Below are 20,441 nucleotides of genomic sequence, written 5' to 3'. Positions count from 1 at the left end.
CCGGTAACGGGATACAGCAATGGAATGGAAAGAAATCTCTGCCATTTTCTTACCAGAATCTGGTAGAGAATTCTCGGCTGTTACAAGGAGGCTTAAGGGGTATAAAAAACTATTATTCAATTTCTTTTTTCCCGCAATTACAATCTCTTAAAAAAATATCATTATTCACTCACTCCATTTCGAAGTACGTACACAGTGTCCCGGAATGAATGCCACAAAATTTGGTCAAAGATTTTCGGAGAGACCACTATTTTTGATTTTTGCCAGGAGATTTCCTCTTTCCAGTTACATCCCTCGGAATTTATCCCCTAAAATTAGTCGTTTTTTATTTTTCATACTACATTTTGACAAGGAATCTCCCTTCCTAAATTTTTTTCGCAATTATTCATTCACACCCTGTACAGAGATTTTTCTTAAATCAGTTTCGACCTCATATTAGGTCGTTTTGACTTATGAAAACTGTTCTTATCGTACTTCAACTTCTCCTGATGACCTAGCGTGGAATTTCCAGAATCCCTCGGTATTTTCAGCCCCCCCCCTGTTGAAACCACGTACCGCCCCTGGCTCGGGTGAGATCACGAACGGGCAGAATGTAATAATCTCGACTTTATCTCCGATCGGACACCTGTAGTAGCATACACCGGTTGATTTACACGTCGAGGGAAAAAATGTGTCACCTTTCTCGGAAGGTGGACAGTTTACATTTTACAGGAATCCATCGAGAATATTGATGAGATGTTTCGGGGGCGCGGAGGGAAGAGCAATATGGGCCCCGTTTTCTTGCCTCCGTAAGCACAATGTCTTTCTTGGTCGATTTATGCCTTGGATCCCGTGGTGGAATCCGTGAAAAAATTTTTCAGAAGCCCCCAAAATGTAAACGCGTTGTTTGGGAGAAGATCTGGCGTCTATTCTATTATTGTCGAGATCCGGTATTTGATTACTCGATTTTCGTTCGGATTCTGTTCAATTTCACTGATCTCTCTTCAGATTTACGTTGTTTTAGGGTACCAAAGCATCTCCAATACTCAAAAGATAGATATTTCTCTCGTGGAATAAATTACTTCCAATTGTACTCAATCCTAAGAGTGGGTCGTCAGAGGAGGCAAGGGAAACTGAGCCTCTTCATACACCTGGGTATCAAAATTCATAATGTACAGAGTGTCCCAAATTCGATGTCTAGTGAGGGAATCTCGCTAACTAGAAGAGCTAGAGCAAAACCGAGGACACGTTTATAACCTTTTTTTCAAAGAAACAAATAAATGGTGAAAACCGAAGTCTCCTACGATTCTTCGATTTTGTGTTATCAGCAAAAATTGAGATTTTCGACTATTTCGAAAAGTTCCCATAATTTTGTCGTCTTTGAAGTTACAGACCTGAAACTTGAACCTTCTCAGGCACTTTTATACGTAGAGTCTACTGACTAAAGATTTTTTCCAATTCAAAAATAAGAAATTCAATAAAAAATAGCTCGCCTTATGATTCGGAATGAAAATATTTTTGAGCTTGTCAGTGGATTCTACGTGAAAAGGTGCCTGTAGAAGGTTCAAGTTTCAGATATGTAACTTCAAAGACAAAAAAGTTATAAGAACTTTTCGAGATCGTCAGAATTTTCTGCCAATAACTCGAACAAAAAAAACGGTGCGAACAGACTTATAATCTTTTAGGGCTAATTGCGACTGTGTGCCCTACTGTGACTGAAGAGAATCAACTGTGACCTACAGATCCTTCCATACTCCGGGCATGGATAGTCACCAACCAGATCTGACCGCCGCTGTATCCTTCTCGATTCTCCATTATAACTGTGCACCAAAGACCTCCACAGTGACCTGTCTAACGCTAGTTGTTCCCAGTTATTATTGGCATTAACTGGGATTGATGCAGTAAATCTTTGAACGGCTTATACTGGCCTCCTGGTTTCCGAGCCCCCTCTGTGAATTCGCCATACAGAGCTATTTTGGGGAGTCTTGTGTCTTGCATCCTCAGAATGTGGCTTCGGGCCTTCGTTACTTGAGTCTCAATTGTTTTACAACTCGCGCGTTGCAAGACTTCTGCATTCGAAACTTTGTGGAACCATCTGATGTGCATTATTTGTCTTAGATGACATTGTTGCGTTTGTCCAAGCTGTTCAATATGTTTCCTGTAGGGCATCTAGCTTTCGCTTCCGTAAAGAAGCGTTGGTGGGACACCTGCTTTGTTAACAGATCTTGATCTTCAGATTGAGGTCGTGATTTTGAAACACTCTGTCCTTTAGCTTCCAGAATGCCCGTGATCCCGAATTGATACGATTGTTTATTTCCGTGTCTAGGTTAGTCCTAGTATTTATGAAGCTTCCCAAGTATTTGAACTGCTCAACCAGGATTTTGGTTTTGTCGATATTGAGTCTAAGGCTTAAAGATTCGTCTATATGTTTATAGGTGTCCAGCATTATCTGTAGATCCTCTGGGCTGCTAGCGATGAGTGCGCAGTCGTCTGCATATTGAAGTTCCGTGATAAACTTTGAACGGGTTTTTGCTCTGAGGCGCTTCAGGATGAACAGGCCTCCATCAAATCTGAATCCTCTTTCAACACCTCTTACAGGCATACTCACGTCAGCAATTATAGAGACAGCTGTGGCGAAAATATTGAACAGTAAGGACACAACACACTACGGTTTGCATCATTTTTTGTTTCTCCGAAAAACTGCTCGGAAATGTGTCATGGGTTTTGCTCTAGCTATTCTAGTTTCAGAGATCTCCCCACTGGACATCGAACTTGTACATATATTTCTTGCCTATCGTAATATTCATAGATGTATTGAAAAATGACATTTAAGAACTCTTGTCCTAGATATTAAGATAAAAATCCTGCTATTTAAACTCGTAAAAACGTAACATAACATCTAGTGGCCGAGACTCTATATGTACTTAAATGTGTATTGCATATTAGGGGTAGCTTTTCGCCCCTAGCTTTCAGTAGAGCTAGTGGAGGCTGAGTTCTCCTAGTTCCTGCTTCTCTAGCCGTCGCAGACAAATCTCCCGTGTCGACTTATGTGAGTCTGTACTCACACAATGTGTAGCTTCGCGAAGCCATTATACAGAGTGCATCAGACGCATCACCGTGTAATTGAAGAACTCAACCCGCCGGTCTACGTATAGATCTTCCGGATCGGAAAAGACACCGATTACGGATCGGGCTAAAAATTTATCGATATCTGTTCGGATTTAAAGACGGCATCTTACAACATTCCGACCATCAATTCGTGTAGATGGATACCGGCTGAATATATTCCCGTAAATGGGCCGTAAAAAGTCGAGACCATCGAACCGTAGGTATCTACTAACGATCAGATGTTGTTCTTCGGACGTAGCAGTCCTGTTCACAAATGATTATTACCCGGCCCCGACGATAAAACAATCGTATCTCGCATTGTATCGACACAGAATGGTCGCTCTTGCATATATAGGCGCATCGATGCCATTTGGGTTATTTACACGTATTTTTTTCCTCCTGGGATGAGGAAAGGTCCGGCTACTTTCAGGTATTGGACTTCGTTCTGGGAGTCTGAGTATAGAAGTGACAGATGAATTTGTCAGATGTCAATCTCATCTTGAATCACATATTTTTGTCATGCCAATAACTGTGGGCTGCAAAGTATTCAATTGATACACGAGGATATATTGAAAAATTCTTAGCCTACTATAGAACCAAACACAATTTCAATGTTAAAATATTTTACTACTCAACATATTCTCCTCCTGATTGGATACATTTAGTACAGCTAACCTGCAACGTCTCCAGACCTTTCAAAAAAAAATGTTCCTCTTGCTCCGCAAACCAGAGCTCCCCAGCTTTTATTACCTCCTTGTTGGAAGAAAATTTACGAGTTTTGAAACTTTTCAGCTGAGGAAAGAGATGATAGTCGGATGAGGCCAAATCTGGTGAATAAGGGGAGTATTCTAGTAATTCAAACCCTAAATCACGTATTTTTCGAATGGAAACATGAGATTTGTGTGCAGGGGCGTTGTCCTGCAAAAACAAAACACCTCTGGATAGCTTTCCGCGTCTTTTCTTTTTAATTTTTTCCCGTATAGTGGTCAGTAATGTCGAATAGTAATCTCCGGTGCCCTTATCCAAAAAATCAATCATGATTACTCCATGTCAATTCCAAAAAACTGAAACAAGAACTTTTCCAGCCAATTTTTGTACACGAAACTTCTTAGGTCTCGGAGAACCAGAGTGTCGCCATTCCATCGATTGTTGCTTTGTTTCTAGATCGTAGAAATGTACCCGAGTATCATCCATAGTAACAATTCGGTTTAAAAAGTCCACATCGTTTTCAAATCGAGCACAGATCGAACGCGATGCTTCTACCCTTGCACGCTTTTGGTCAACATTCAAGCATTTGAGGATCCATTTTGCAGCAATTTTCCTCATGTCCAAATTGACGTGAACTCTATGATGAACGCGTTCGTATGAAATATTCAGTGCTTCAGATATCCGTTTTAGCCCAATTCGATGGTCTGATAAAACCATGTCAGGAACTGCATCGATATTTTCGCGGACTGACACAGAAACTGGCCATCCCGATCGGTCATCATCTTCAATGGAAAATTTACCTCTTTCGAAGCTTGTAGTCCGGTTTTTCACGGTCGCATACGAAGGACATTGATCACCAAGAGTATTAAGCATATCTTCGTAAATCTGCTTACCTCTTAACCCTTTTGAATACAGGTACTTGATTATGGCTCGATACTCCAATTTTTGATGATTTTCACTTACATGAGTTGTAAAACACGTGTATTGTCACAATAACGTCTTTATGTGGGCTAAAGTTGTTCAACTCATGTTAGTTAGAATTATATAATTCTGTTTTTACTTCAATTATGCATTGAGTATGGATGGTCATGTGGGTATCGGCGTGAGTATTACACGAAAGTCGAATGACAGAAGCTCATTCAGTGCTTGACAGTGCTTCACTGAGTTTCGGTTAGAGCACTTAATGCTCATGAGTATGGGCCATTATTACACGTTAGTAGAGTGCATTTTACTCATTCGAACCATATACAAACCATATGGTTTCGCACTTTCAGTATCATGAGCATCAGACATTTTTTATTGCATCGTGAAGAAAAAACGCAAATTAAGACTAGATCTAATTATTGTTATTTCAAACAGTACCAAAGAAACCCGGACACAAATAATAAGGAGTATGCAATCCTGATGATCTTAGTGACCCTGAACATTCACAATCTGATTTTCCTGTTCTCATACATGGATCCTTGTTCCACTGCACACTTTGCCGAGGAAAAATGGTTGAAATTGATATCGGTATCGATTCGCAAGGCGCACCCTGTATATCTCTGTGTGCAACAGGCGCCCGCCGCATCGAACGTACGTTTTCTATTTTGGCTGAGCGGGAATTGACTCATTATCTCCATAAATCTGTCCAACACTCCCGACCCGTTTGATAGATTTATACTTTCTTGTTAGATCGAAATTCTGAATTATCGCCCAAAATTCGAATTAAAGCCGGTAACGGGGAACGTGTGTTAGATATTTCACGTTTAATGGCCTGCATGGATCTGGTGCATTCGAAATACGTACGTTTTCCGTTAATTAAAATCGCTCGGTTCGTATACAGGGTGAGTAAAGTTGAGCATCGATTCTGCATCTCCCATTTTTCGTGGGTAACTTTGTTGTTTAATCTTATGACGTTTAAACGATAAAAACATTTAAAATGTCAATTTCAGCGTTAAGAAAAACTCGTTACTCATATATTTTTCTCCTTGTCCACAGGTTTGAAAGCTGATAGCAGGCACGTCTTCGAAAGGTGAGTTCTCTTCGTTTCATGGTTAAATCTTTCATATTGCTCTTATTGAAGTTTGTGTTTATTTATTTCATTCTTTTCATCTTTTCAATTCCAAATCAGTTGTTATTTTTTCATGAACGAGTTTCGAAACATTTTACAGTTTTTATATTCGGACTCAGACCATTGAAATTTTACAAGTTTCACGAATACTCGACATTGATTTTTGGTAGATGAAATTATTGCTTTTTTCCAATTTTAATTTTATCCTCGGAATAAAGTGAAATTTCCAGCCTGTTTTTTAGTATCAAAACACGCGAAATTGAGGAATTCTTGTCGGGAATACTCCTTCGCATTTCGTAAACTGCATCCATCCAAGACTAGAAAACCATAACAAACCGTTGCGGACCTGTAAATAGCCGTTCATCACTGTTCCCAACCTCACGGAAACAACACGAAAATAGGTCGATTTATAACCTCAAATCTTTGCCAAATCACTTGTCGAATGCAGCCTCTCGTACCTTTCTTGAATATGCATCATTCCGCTATTTTCCTTGTGACTTTTCCCCATAAATCTGATGGTGCGTCCCTAATTTTTCCTGTTAATCACTTTACGATCTGTATAACATGTGATTTATACAATGTGAGTAATGTGGTACGGTTTTAAATCATTTAAATGAGTCGGGAATAGAGTAATCGAGTAAATTGTGCGATAGTTTTGTCTGCAGGATATCTGTGTACGTTTAACGTGCTCACAATGACGGCCAAGTATTGTCTGGCGGAGTATCAGAAACCTGCGCATCTCGGGAATCACTGTTTCGAAATGAATTACCAGAAATTGCACAACAGTTGAACGATTATATCGATTATAAAATAAGTTTGTCACTACATACCTAAGTTTACTTAGGAGACAGTATTGATTGGGGGTATCGACACTTGGAGTATGAGACATCGAATACCTATACTGCATTCACATTTATTTCAGCAGTCGGTTGGCCACGAAATAATTTTCTCAAGTTTTTGTAACTAGAGCGGAGTAAGGTTGGCTCTCATGAAATGTCGTTAATGTCATAACGCCGTTGCCACAACTAATATCAATTTGTATTCAGAAAATGCCGAAAGTGATTGAAAAAAGAGACAGGGTTTCAGGAAGTGCTATTTAGAGTTCAGGTTCGCTCATTCAAATAGTTATAACCTGATATTCTAAAATACACAATATGTCAGACGGTAGCGAACATATTCAATGTGAGAGAATTTATAAAATATTTCATCTGAATCTAAACGATTTATATTTCTGCTGAATATTTCCACAATCAGAAAGATTGTGAATGAAGAAGATAACAAAGAATTTCCTTCTATTGGGAGACCCAAAAAAGTGGTGGCATTTGAGAATTTTATGTTTGAGTAAATTAATGCGAAAAGTTTACTACATGATTTTCGATAAATGTCATCGGAGAATAAGTTCCCTAAAATTGATTTTTCTATTTTTCATTCGACTTGTCCTATACATTGTAAATGTCTTAAGGTACCAATAAATACCTAATTATTATTATTATATCAATGATGAACAGCTACAAATACGCGCCAGTTGTCCTGTTGATTGTTTATTCAGGTGAAATTTTTGTTCAAAGGCGAAGTTCATCTTGACTTGAAACTTCCTTAATTCCTTTTACTTATATTGATGCAATGATTATTGATGAAGAATTTAACATTCTTGTAATTATCTGTTAATTCCTTCGGGAGATACCCATTCCCAACCACTGCATCATATGCATTTCATCTTCGGGTTAAAATTTTTTTAAATTCAAATGATGTAACGTATTCAAACTTTGGCCAAAGAAGATAAGGAACATTAACTCTCCTCAAGCTAGTGCATATTATGATTTTATACTGATCTCTTGTATTTTCCATGCAAATAACTGGATTTGGTATGCCTTCAGTCAGTTTGTATAAACTTCAATTATGTTCGTCACATATTTTCCGCAGAGATTCGACATTGTGATAAAATACGTAATAACAGAAACTTTTACGTAGAACGGGCGACATAGCGTTGATTTAAAGCCCAAAAATGTTTTGACAAGCGTCATAACCCCACATTTTCGCACCATACAGAGTGGAATGTGTCAAATTTTTATGGCCAACCGACTGCTAAAATAATTGTGAGTGGAGTTAAAGTATCCGCATTAAATCGAGCATTAGCGATCAAATCCACAAAAACTAGGTAACTCACTACATTAAACGTACCCTAAATAATCTCCAGTTTGGGTATGAGAAACAGTGTTGTCAATTGTATTCGTTTCAAACCTTTTCATGTCGGAAATATTTTCTCATACTCCTCGTATACCTACTGTAGACTATTGTGTAGACCCTTGATCATGGCCGGAGTTAACCTGTACTTTATTGGTGCCATTAAATTACAACTTCGATCTCCGCAATATCCAGACCGACCAGTTTATGGTCGCGGAGCAAAACTAAAGGGTGATTCCGATCGGTAAACAAATTAATGAAATCGTCAATGTAGGTGGCATCGATATAAGGATCGAGAATACTGTCGAGTAGAAAGGCCTTTCGTTCCTCTCTTCCGTTCAACTCGAATCAGGGAATTTTGGAATGGATTTTTGTTTCGTTTTGAGAAAAACACAATTTTGTTTTGAAATATACAAGGTGATTCACCGTTCTCGCCTGTTAGACGTTTATGGAGAAACCAATCATGATTATCTGCTGAAAATTTACATGTTCGGGTTATTGACAATGAACTTTCTCCCTAAACTATTTTCAGACTTCTGCAATATCCAGTTATACTACTACTTTCCTATTTCAAAAGTTGAGTTGAGGACAATATGTCATATCTAAGGAAGAAGCTCAGTGATTCATGAGTTATGGAGATTCTCATGAAAAAAGTGTGTAAATAGGAAGTCCGATTTATTTGAATATTTCTGAAAGAGAGGTTTCCTCGAAGGTATAGGTCACCACACGCAACAGCCTGCAGAAACTGCAAAGGCTGGCCTGTGTTACTGGAGCTATGCACACAGCTCCTACAGCAGTGGTTGTGGCCATGCTTGATCTGCCTCCCCTACACCTACATGCGAGGAAATGTAGCCTGCTGGAAGCAATAAGGATATCCCTTTATAGGAATTTCCTACCCGGATGGACATATGGGGATATTGTGGACTCAAACCTCTCGGCAGAATCATAGGATGTTATGCCAATCATCTTTGATTTCCAAACGGTCATAGCTGACAGTCCTAGTGCAATAAGTTTCGTAAATCGTTTGGACAAAAAGTCATCCATGTGGTTTACTGGTGGATCAAAATCAGAAAGGGGCACCGGCATTGGCGTATATGGACCTAAAATGAGGATCTCTAAAGCCATGGGAAGTGAACCCTCTATTTTACAGAGAGGCCACGCTGAGGTCCCTGGAATCACACTGCTGACATGGGAGAGCCGTAATACAATGAAGCAACTGGCCAGAGGGAATAAAGTGACTCTACTATGGGTACAAGAGCATTGTGATGTTGAAGGAAATGAAAAAGCTGATGAACTTACAAAAAGAGCATCAAGCACCTGCTGGACCTGAGCCTTTCTGTGGGCTTGGAAAATACCAATATAAGTGAACTCCACCAATCTTTCTATGGCAAGGGACTGAACGCACTTAAAAACCATAAGATGTGCAACACGTACATTGATAACCCTCCCAGATACTGGTCAGGTGAGGACTATGTACGGGCAATACAGCTGCGGTCAAACTGCTTACCAACAGCAGGCCTGCCGTACAACCAAGGACCAGAAGCCGTTTGCCGTGCAGAATGTATGCAGCGTGAGTCACTCTCGCATGTCCTGCAAAGGTGTAGTCTTATGCACTGGGAGAAGATAACCAGGCACAACTACGTTGCTTATCGCCTCGAAAACATAGCGATAAGGAACGGCTGGCAGGTGACGAGGGAGCCCAGGATTAGGGACAGGGAAGGAAAACTTTTAAAACCCGACCTTCTTCTAACTAAAGATCAGCACGTCATAATATCTGACGTTTCAGTTAGCTGGGAGTGCCCAGAGCCTTTGAGCATGGCTTACGCAGTCAAGAAAGCAATATACTCCACTCCCACCTTCCTAGAGAAGGTTGAAAAACAATACCCCGTAAAACTATCGAAGTACTTCCGCTCATTGTGGGTGCTAGGAGAGGATGGTGCCCTGAAAACCTGAACATCATCAAGATGGTTGGCGCTACGGATGCGGATATTGGAGACATAATCCATACCGCTTTGAGGGGTGGCTGCATCATACACAAGCAGTTCAACCGCGTGGTGTGGCGCAGTTCTCGTAGGGTTCGTATAGTTCGTCCCACTGCAAGATCTCAGTGGTAAAGCTTCAGCTGGTCTCGCGAGTGCGGGTACCGGTTGTGTGTTCGGGCTACTGGATGCTGTTCGAGAGAGTTTGTTCGTGCGATAGTGTTCGTGAACTTCTTTTTATAAGTGGTGTACTGACTTGTTCTCTCTGTTGTTTGTCAAAGATGTGATGTACAGGTCTATTGTTTTTTATTTTTTTTAACTTTTGAACCTTACATTGAGTCATCTCTGAGGTCATGTGACCCATTAGCTTAAGATTTTGATCTGCTTGTACTGCCTGTAGTTTGAATACCGAATAAAGCCTTATAACAGTGATCCAACAATGGGAATTGAACAACAGAATAACCCTCTGGAGAAACATTCCTGGACTCACCGAGTCAAAGAAATTCGTGATTATTTCCCCGACCTACAGCAGAAAACTGCTAAAGCTGTCACGAGTTGAGCTTTGGGAGATGGTGGGACTGCTGACAAGGCATTGTTGCTCCAAATATCATTTGTACCGTATGGGAAAGCAGATGAGATTTGTAAACTTTGTGGATCAGAAGCAGAAACAGCTGAACATATGGTATGCAAGTGTCCAGAGCTGGCTGACCTAAGAACTATTCACATGTGGAAACTGGTCCTAGATACTCACGAGGTAACGGCCAAGGCTCCTAAGGATGTTGTCGGTTTTATCAACACCATTGAGGACCTCCTTGGGTTCTTATGAATCAATAGGGTAGAGAACAAAAGATCTACATGGTCGCAGTTCCCAAAAGGCTAATCGAGCCACAACAACGACTCCGGTTCAAACAATAATAGCAAAAATATGCTAGACTTCCTTACTGGATTCCTCACAGGGCATTGTCATTGTCAGGAAGTACTGAGAATGGGTCTAGCTACTAGCCACTAACTACAAGTCAGCCTCATGAGCTAATCTGATCCTCACCAGATCCAGAAAGCATCGCGACAAGCTTTTCGTGGAGTCTATACAAAGACACCTCATAAGTCCCACAGTATAGCATCGATTTATACGCGAACTGTCCAGAAAATGGCAATATTTTTATTGCAAATTGCGTCGGAGCGGTCATCGTGCATCTTTTTCGCAGTCGCATCATTACAACTCATGTCCGATCGCGCTGATTGACTTTCCCACCGCGTTCAACAGTCCCCGCTAATGGCCGATGAGTTTGCGATATTATTCCGCAGACGGAATCGCGTCCGTTTTACTGTCTGTGAATAATCCTCACGTCCTTTACGACGATTAACACCTTAAGGCCGCGTTGTGGGGTTAATTCGTGAATGTGCCGCAGTACTTTTACGCTGCGACGGTTGATTATAGGAATGGTCGATGTAGAAGTTATTAACTCGAGAAGGTCGGATTTTGAGTGTTTTTTTTTTACTTTGGTTCGATGTGGGCGATAAAACATATCCATAGGAAGGAAATTATTCTATAATTTTTTCGATGAGCCTATACAGGGTGAATCTTGAGGTCAAAAGAAACACTTTTTTCTCATATATTTTTTTCCGAATCGGTTCGGTTTAAGAGATAGAGGCTGTTGAAAATTCATGAAAAAATGTTATTTTCAGTTCTATCTCACAAACGGTTTTCTCGAAAGAAAAGAAATTTGGAATGTTATTTTTCATTTATTTGATGAATCTTCTTCGAACACAAGATATCACCCACGTCTTCCAGTTTTCTCATTATGACCATTACGTACCATAAAAATACCAAAAATTCAAAGAACCCAACTCTTGAAACTAAATTGGACGATATCTAATGAATATTTGAACGTTTTGTAAAATAAAAGTATTCCTCATATTTTCTCGTATAATGCGCCGTTTTCTCGTAATTTGATGTTCAAAAATTGAATAGTATCTGTATGAAATTTGAAAAATTGGGTACTTCGGCTGAATACAACTCTGTTCAATAGATCCACAGTTGTATATTGTCATAGATTCAGCTAGTTATTCTGAAGGTAATTTTGTTTTTCCAGGGGTGGCATAGCTCACTATGAAAACTTAAAATGAATATATCTTTTAATCAGGGCTGAATCGTAAAGAATGGTATAAGAGAAAAGCGTTTCTTTTGACCTCAAGAATATAGTTCTGTAAGGGTTCGTGATTAACAATTTTTGGAATTACAGAGTGGCTGAAAAGTAACGCACAGAATTCATATCGTCAGTATACAGGGTGAATCTTTTCGACTTGTACGTATATTTAAACGGCAGATTCATTCCATTTAGTAAATGAAGTAACATGTCTAGTACGAAAAAAGTCATCCTATCATATCACCCTTCCATGAAGCCACTCCAATCCCAATAAACTGGGGATGGAAGATGTTTTTTTTTTTTGAGAAAAGGAAAAAAATGTTGAATTCTCAATAATGGCATTGTTTCGTTTGAAATTTTCCTGTAGAAATTTTTTATCGGCTGAGTGACAATGTTAGTATGGCTCCTATCCACTTCCTCATCTCATACAAGAGCATCAATTAACACTTCGAAGAAGACCAGGTTACATGTACCATAAGACGCCGTCCGGCTACCGTCTTTTTCGTAAAACAAGATATAATATTACTAATAATATATATCTTACGGTCGTAAAGGTCGGCGCGGTATTTCTACGAATATACAAAAGAATCATAATCATAATACGAGTGGAACAACGTCGTCACAACGTAACGATAAACAAAATCAAATCAAGACACCGCATCTCCTGGTGCACGTGATAGAATGGGCAACGAGCGGTCGTTTGGTCAACTGATCCTCTCGTTCTCTCATCGGCGGTTGGAATTCCTAGGGTGTTATCCCAGAAAATGATGCTAGGCAAGCTGAGAAGTTTGCTCCATAATCAACGACCACTAGGTCTGTGCGAGCAGTCAAAGATATTCCACCCCATACCATAATCGATCCTCCCCCGAAACCAGTAGTATTCAGGAAATTGCACTGAGCATATCTTTCATGTGGACGTCTGTATACAAGGGAACGTCGATCACAATGGTAGAGGCAGAATCTAGACTCATCTGTGAAGAGAACTCTTTCCCAATCGGCCTCTTCCCAATGGATATGCTCTCTCGCAAAATCCAAACGCGCCCTTCGATGGGCTGGGGCAAGAGCTGGGCCTCTTGTTGCGACACGAGGCTTTAAATCATATTCTCTGAGGCGATTTCTTATTGTCTGAGTGCTAATTTGCACCTCATGAGTTTGCTCAAGCTGAATTTGAAGGAGGCGAGCGGTTGCAAACCGTTGTTTCAACGAAGAAACTCTCAAGTAACGTTCTTGAATGGCAGTTGTTACCCGTGGTCTACCCTGTCCTGGTCTTCGGACATTCATACCTGTCTCCCTGAATCGCTGCAACATTCTGGACACACTTGTATGGGAAACTCCAAACCTTTCTGCAATTCTTGTGTATGTCCACTCTTCTTCTCGCAAAACTAACGCTTGGGCACATTCCTCTTGGGTCAAATTGCGTGTTTCGCGTTGCATAGCGATCGAGTGTAGAAAATCAAACGAAAGAAAAACTATTGATCACTAGAATTGATCGAGAACAACTGATTTTAGAATGGAGCCAATACATTCAAAATCTGAAAATATCATCTTTTTTTATTCCTGCTGGGAAAAAACATCTGTATTGAAGAAAACCGTTGAAAGTGCATAACATATGCATGCATAATTCTGATGAAAATAATAATCATTGAGAACACCTTCAGTTGTAAAATAAATTTCAGATTTCCATAATGTGCGTTAATTTTTTTGCGCAGTGTATATCAATCTACTGCTTTCCTTTGATTCCCACGTGACCAGAAATACAGTCTGAAGAGTCTTCTTCGGCACTCACAACATCAGATCAGTTACTATAGCTCATTATCGCACATACGGACCACAAACAAAAATATCCTACATCTTCAAGAATTTATTGTTATTGTTATTGAGGATTTTTCCTCAACGCATTAAATGTCATAAGGACCATATTTTGTGTGTGTGTGCACAACGAAAACATACGCTGTATACACCATGTGGTGTATACAGCACATCTATACGTAGATGAAGACATCCAACGTCGAAATAAAAACTATCCCGTTGCCGAGTTGTCCGACGGCCGGCCGTACGGCTGAGGGGGGGCCCATTGCGGGCAGTATTTATTTCACAAATTTACGAGCGCCGATTCCGATCTACCCGCGATGGCGTTTGTGCAATTATACATGTGATGTATGGCCCTGTCCTCGTGAAACTGAGAATGCTACCTGAATATGTTATTATGCCCATAAAGTGGACGGATTGCTGCCGCTTCTAGACCGGGCCCTTCTTTCTTCCTTATCGGTACGATCGCCCTTCGTTCGAATCAACAACGTGAGCGTAGTGCGCGCGAGCTAGCCTATAGGCGAGTTTTCGCGATCGGCTAGCATACGAGCAGAATGAGCACATCTTTGGGATTCAGGGGTCGTCGATAGTATGACTCGATAATCGAATCGTTATTCCGTCCGGTGTGGTGTTCCTCAAGGGGGCGTCCTTGGCCCGGAAATCTTCTAAGTTCGCCCATGGAGTAGACGAGGATAGAATTATTTCACTAGGCACGTTGCGCCTTCCAATTTAACTTGGAAATATCCTTACAAAACGAAGAGACAACAGATAACTTAATGATACGAGAGCCGGTTAGACAGAAGCTACATCTATTGTAGGATATGCTGCCAATGTCGTACGTGTCATCAAAAGAGGGAGCATTGGGAGCATTAAATGGCACACAGATGGTTCAAAAACCAAGGTAGGCACTGCCTACCTTGCCTAACACAAGCAGCAAGTGTTAGGCTCCTGCTCGTGTGTTTTTTAGGCAGAAACACTTGTATTCAAAAGAAGCTTGAAGAAATGATCCAAAATTTGACATAGTGATCCAATCTGAAAGTCAAGTTACCAGAAAAAAAACACAAACGTCAATTACTGGCCTAGATCCTTCTGCAAAATAAGGAAATTAAAAAAGAGAAGAATCTTCCAGCTTCTAGGAGTGGATCATCCCAAAAATTTCCTTCGGGATTTTGCAACTGCAAGATCCAAGATGTATTTGGATCAGATTAAGATAAGTTACGCGAATCCTCACTGGGTTTCTCAGATGGTATTGTCGCCTTAGGAAGCATATGATGAAAACGGGCTTATCAGAAACTCGCCAGTGTAGTTTCCGTGGGGTAGAGGAGGAAACTGCTGTTCATCTGGTTACAGACTGCCTCGCCATTGCAAGGAATGTCTGGAGCGAGAAAATTATTGGAGGAATGAGGACTTGCCTCTTTTACTGCCATTTTCATCCTTGAAGACCTATCAGAAACTGGAGCTCATTGCAACTCTGGAACTGGAGGACGCTGTAGATGGTGCAGTTGTGACAACAGCTCTGATGGAGGGTCGCAGTGGAATGCAGCTCCCTCACCAAACTATAACTATATACATTCCTGTGAAATGGGTATGAGAGCCGCGATGAAGAGAATATGATCATAATCCATGCGTTCCTTGAGCATTGTAATATTCGTAAATCACTAGTGATTAATGAACCTTTAGGAACTGATTTTCTATCAGATATTCATTCACCATTTGTGATTTCTGAGCCATTATTCACTGGACTATCAAATTTGTTTTCCACTAGTCCCATTTACACCCTCTATACAGGGTGAGTCTGTGACTCGTACGGCTATTTTAGCAGTAGATTGTTGAAGTCGAAAGAAACACTATTTCTCTTAACATTTTTCCGTATCGGCTCGGTTTAAAAGATACAGGGCGTTGAAAAACCATAAAAAAATGAATTTCTAGTTCCAACTCACAAAGGGTTTTATCGAGCTGAATGAATTTCGGAATATAGTTTTTCTTCTATTTGATTAATCTTTTTCGAAAGCAAAATATCACCTACGTCTCCCAGTTATCTCATTATGGCCATCACGAACTATGGAAATACCAGAAACTCAAAGAACCCAACTCTTAGGGTGGACTCTATCTAATCAATATTTGAACGTTTTGTGAAATCGAAGTATTCCTAATTTTTTCACGTAAGGCGCCGTTTTAGAGTAATTTGATGTTCTAAAATAGAAAAGTATCTGTGAAATTTGAAAAATTGGGTACTTTGGCTGAATACAACTCTATTTAAAAGATCCACAGATGAGTAGTGTTACAGATTTAGCTAGTTATTCTAAAGGTAATCTGGTTTTCCCAGGGTTGGCACAGCTCGTTATGAAAACTTAAAATGGCTGTATCTTTCTATCAGAGCCGTATCGGAAAAAATAGTTTTGGAAAAAAGTGTTTTTAATGACCTCAAGAATCTACTGTTCAAATATTTCTACGAGTCAAAAACTCGCTTTGTATAAGTCGTGTCAGTATATGGTTCGTTGAATGATAGGTTTTGATACAAGTCGATTGTTGAGGTCACAATGATATCGAAATATTTTTACTTTGTTTCCTTACCTCAAGATTTTGTAAATTCAGTTTTTCTCAATGGTTGCCGCTGAAATAGTTATGTTAAATGAAGTCATTTCTTCGTAGCCACAAAGTTGAGGTCGTTCGCCTCCAACCAGAGTAATATGAGTTCACCTTCCAGGAAATAACGAAACATATTCACAAACCACTTTCTTATTCCTGGATTCCCATGAGCGTTCTTGAGCCATCATCCAGTGATAACACATAATAAACCGTCAAATTTTCAATTAATTCAAGAATTTGATGCCGTTGATGACCACCAGTGCTGTTTAATGAAATAATAGCAATTTCATGTCATGTTATTACTTTATACGTGTCTTTCTCACCTTGTGGTGTCGCTAATTAGTAAGTCAAACCCGTTACACTGTTTTGAAGACTGATGAATTTTTGGAATTTTATCAGCAAGCGTTCGAAGAAACTTTTCATAATGAAGTGTGTCACCTCTAGAAAAACAAAATTAAACAGAATAACTATACTCCATTCAAATTAATTTTAGCAGTCGGTTGGCTATGAAATAATTTTCTCAAGTTTTTGTAACTAGAACGGAGTAAGGTTGGCACTAATGAAATGTCGTTAATGTCATAACGCCGTTGCCACAACTAATATCAATTTTTATTACGAAAATGCCGAAAGTGATTGAAGAAAGAGACAGGGTTTCAGGAAGTTCTATTTAGAATTCAAGTCCGCTCATTCAAATAGTTATACCCTGATATTCTAAAATCCACAATACGTCAGACGGTAGCGAACATATTCAATGTAAGGGAATTTATATAATGTTTCATCTGAATCTGAACGACTTATATTTCAGCTGAATATTGCCACAATCACAAAGATTGTGAATGAAGAGGATGACAAAGAATTTCTTTCTATTGGAAGACCCAAAAAAGTGGTGGCATTTGAGGATTTTATGTTTGAGTGAATTAATGCGAAAAGTTTACTACAGGATTTTTGATGAATGTCATCGTAGAATAAGTTCCCGAAAATAGATTTTTCTATTTTTGACTTGTCCTATACATTGCAAATGTCTTATGGTACCAATAAATACCTAATTATTATTATTATAACGATGTATTAAGATGAACAGCCACAAATATGCGCCAGTTCTCCTGTTGATTGTTTATTCATGTGAAATTTTTGTTCAAAGGTGAAATTCATCTTGACTTGAAACTTCCTTTAATTCCTTTTACTTATATTGATGCAAGATGATTTTTGTTGAAGAATTTAACATTCTTGTAATTATCTGTTAATTCCTTCGAGAGATACCCATTTCCAACCACTGCATCATATGCATTTCATCTTCGGGTTAATATTTTTGAAATCTACAACTGATGTAACGTATTCAAACTTTAGCCAAAGAAGATAACGAGGAATAACTCTCCTCAAGCTAGTGCATATTATGATATTATACTGATCTCTTGTATTTTCCATGCAAATAACTGGATTTGGTATCCCTTCAATCAGTTTGTATAAACTTCAATTATGTTCGTCACATATTTTCAGAAGAGATTCGACATTGTGATAAAATACGTAATAACAGAAACTTTTACGTAGAACGGGCAACATAGCGTTGATTTAAAACCCAAAAATGTTTTGACAAGCTTCATAACCCCACATTTTCGTACTATGCAGAGTGAAATGTGTCAAATTTCCATGGCCAACCGAGTGCTAAAATAAAAATGAATGGAGTATAGTTTAACGAGTTTCACAAACGAGAATATAGAGCGTAAATGAATAGTTGCGATAATAGTTAAGGAATGATTCCTGTCTGTGATAGCTGTATCTAATCTGCTTAAAAAAAGACTATGATGTGTGAGCTGAATGATCATTCCAGGGATTCCCAAATATAGCAACACAGGTTCATCAGAGAGAATCTTCAACTGCCGCAATTTTTCCGCAATTCAGTTGAATTTCAACAATCATTATTATGCAACATTACCGTGGCCTGTATTTGATGAGGCGTCGGATCTCGAGATGCCAGCATTCCTTAATCGCTCATTGACATAACCAAGGAAGCAGATCGACAGAGGGAACAATAAAAAAGCAATAGCAAATCACGACATCTGAACAATGGGTCTTTATCGGAGGAAGAACGGCAAAACGGATCTATTAAAAATGAATTTATTTCGACTTAGATGACGAGATGCGCAAGCAAGAAGAAGGATCCGTCAGATATCCAGGTTGCGGTTTAATATTTGAATAATTGCCGATCGTTATTAATGCTGGGTGATCATCGAAATTGGGCTTGATAATGGGAAAGATTGGAGTCTGCCGATTCGGATGGTGATTCCATATATATGGAATCCAATTGATGGATTCTGGAAAAAATCCTCCATAGTAGGTGATTTTCTTTCGGTTTTTTCCTTCTCCTTACGGTTACAGGGTTGCCATTCAATCCGTTCGAATTTTGCTCACCCTGTACACCTTAATACACTACATTATCAGAATTATGCATGCATATGTTATCCACTTTCAACGGTTTTCTTCAATACAGATGTTCTTTCCCAGCAGGAATAAAAAAAGATGATATTATCAGATTTTGAATGTATTAGCTCCATTCTAAAATCAGTTGTTCTCGATCAATTCTAGTGATCAATAGTTTTTCTTTCGTTTGATTTTCTACACTCGATCGCTATGCAACGCGAAACACGCAATTTGACCCAAGAGGAATGTGCCCAAGCGGTAGTTTTGCGAGAAGAAGGGTGGACATACACAAGAATTGCAGAAAGGTTTGGAGTTTCCCATGCAATTGTGTCCAGAATGTTGCAGCGATTCAGGGTATGAATGTCCGAAGACCAGGACAGGGTAGACCACGGGTAACAACTGCCATTCAAGAACGTTACTTGAGAGTTTCTTCGTTGAGACAACGGTTTGCAACCGCTCGCCTCCTTCAAATTCAGCTTGAGCAAACTCATGAGGTGCAAATTAGCACTCAGACAATAAGAAATCGCCTCAGAGAATATGATTTAAGGCCTCGTGTCGCGGCAAGAGGCCCAGCTCTTACCCCAGCCCATCGAAGGGCGCGTTTGGATTTTGCGAGAGAGCATATCCATTGGGAAGAGGCCGATTGGGAAAGAATTCTCTTCACAGATGAGTCTAGATTCTGCCTCTACCATTGTGATCGACGTTCCCTTGTATACAGACGTCCACATAAAAGATATGCTCAGTGCAATTTCCTGAATACTACTGGTTTCGGGGGAGGATGGATTATGGTATGGGGTGGAATATCTTTGACTGCTCGCACAGACCTAGTGGTCGTTGATAATGGAGCTATGAATGCTGATAAGTATATAAGGAACATTCTTGAAGAGCATGTAGTGCCATTTGCCCCATACATTGGTGAAAATTTCATTTTTATGGACGATAATGCCAGACCCCATCGTGCGCGCATCGTTCAGGAGTACCTTGAAGAGGTTCAAGTCTCTCGAATGGAATGGCCAGCAAGAAGTCCAGATCTCAATCCGATTGAGCAGGTTTGGGACAACCTCAATAGAAAGCTGAGAAGTTCAGAAAATCATCCAGCTACTCTTAATGACTTAGGAATCCAACTCGGGGAAATCTGGGAAGGATTAGATCAGAACTTTTTAAGATCACTCATTTTGAGTATGAACCGTCGTTGCCGAGCTGTAATTAACGCAGGGGGTGGAAATACCAAGTATTAAATCACTTATCAGCATTTCAGTATTTTGAAAATTGTTCATTTCTCTTCTTTCACATAAGATTCGGTGAAATCCTGAATTTTTCTTCCATTTAATGTGTCTTGTTTCGTTCAAAACCTTCCCGAGAGAACATAAAAAATAAGTTATAATGTCAATGTGGAGTTAACTTTCATTAAAATTGAGATTTTCAGAATGTGCGTTAATTTTTCTGCGCAGCGTATTTCAATCAATC

At 39.6% G+C, this 20,441-nt stretch overlaps 1 long non-coding RNA gene across 1 annotated transcript in view; it reads left to right on the top strand.

Annotated features, from left to right (window-relative positions):
- LOC123320387 overlaps positions 1 to 20,441 on the top strand; it is a 132,129-nt gene that overhangs the window by 81,157 nt on the left and 30,531 nt on the right. The window contains exon 3 of the long non-coding RNA XR_006538754.1: positions 5,776 to 5,809. This is a non-coding gene — a long non-coding RNA (uncharacterized LOC123320387). The remainder of the gene's footprint in view (positions 1 to 5,775; positions 5,810 to 20,441) is intronic.

This window comes from Coccinella septempunctata, chromosome 9, assembly GCF_907165205.1.
Source record: "Coccinella septempunctata chromosome 9, icCocSept1.1, whole genome shotgun sequence".
Lineage (NCBI taxonomy): Eukaryota > Metazoa > Arthropoda > Insecta > Coleoptera > Coccinellidae > Coccinella > Coccinella septempunctata.
This window is presented reverse-complemented; position numbering and strand designations above follow the sequence as displayed.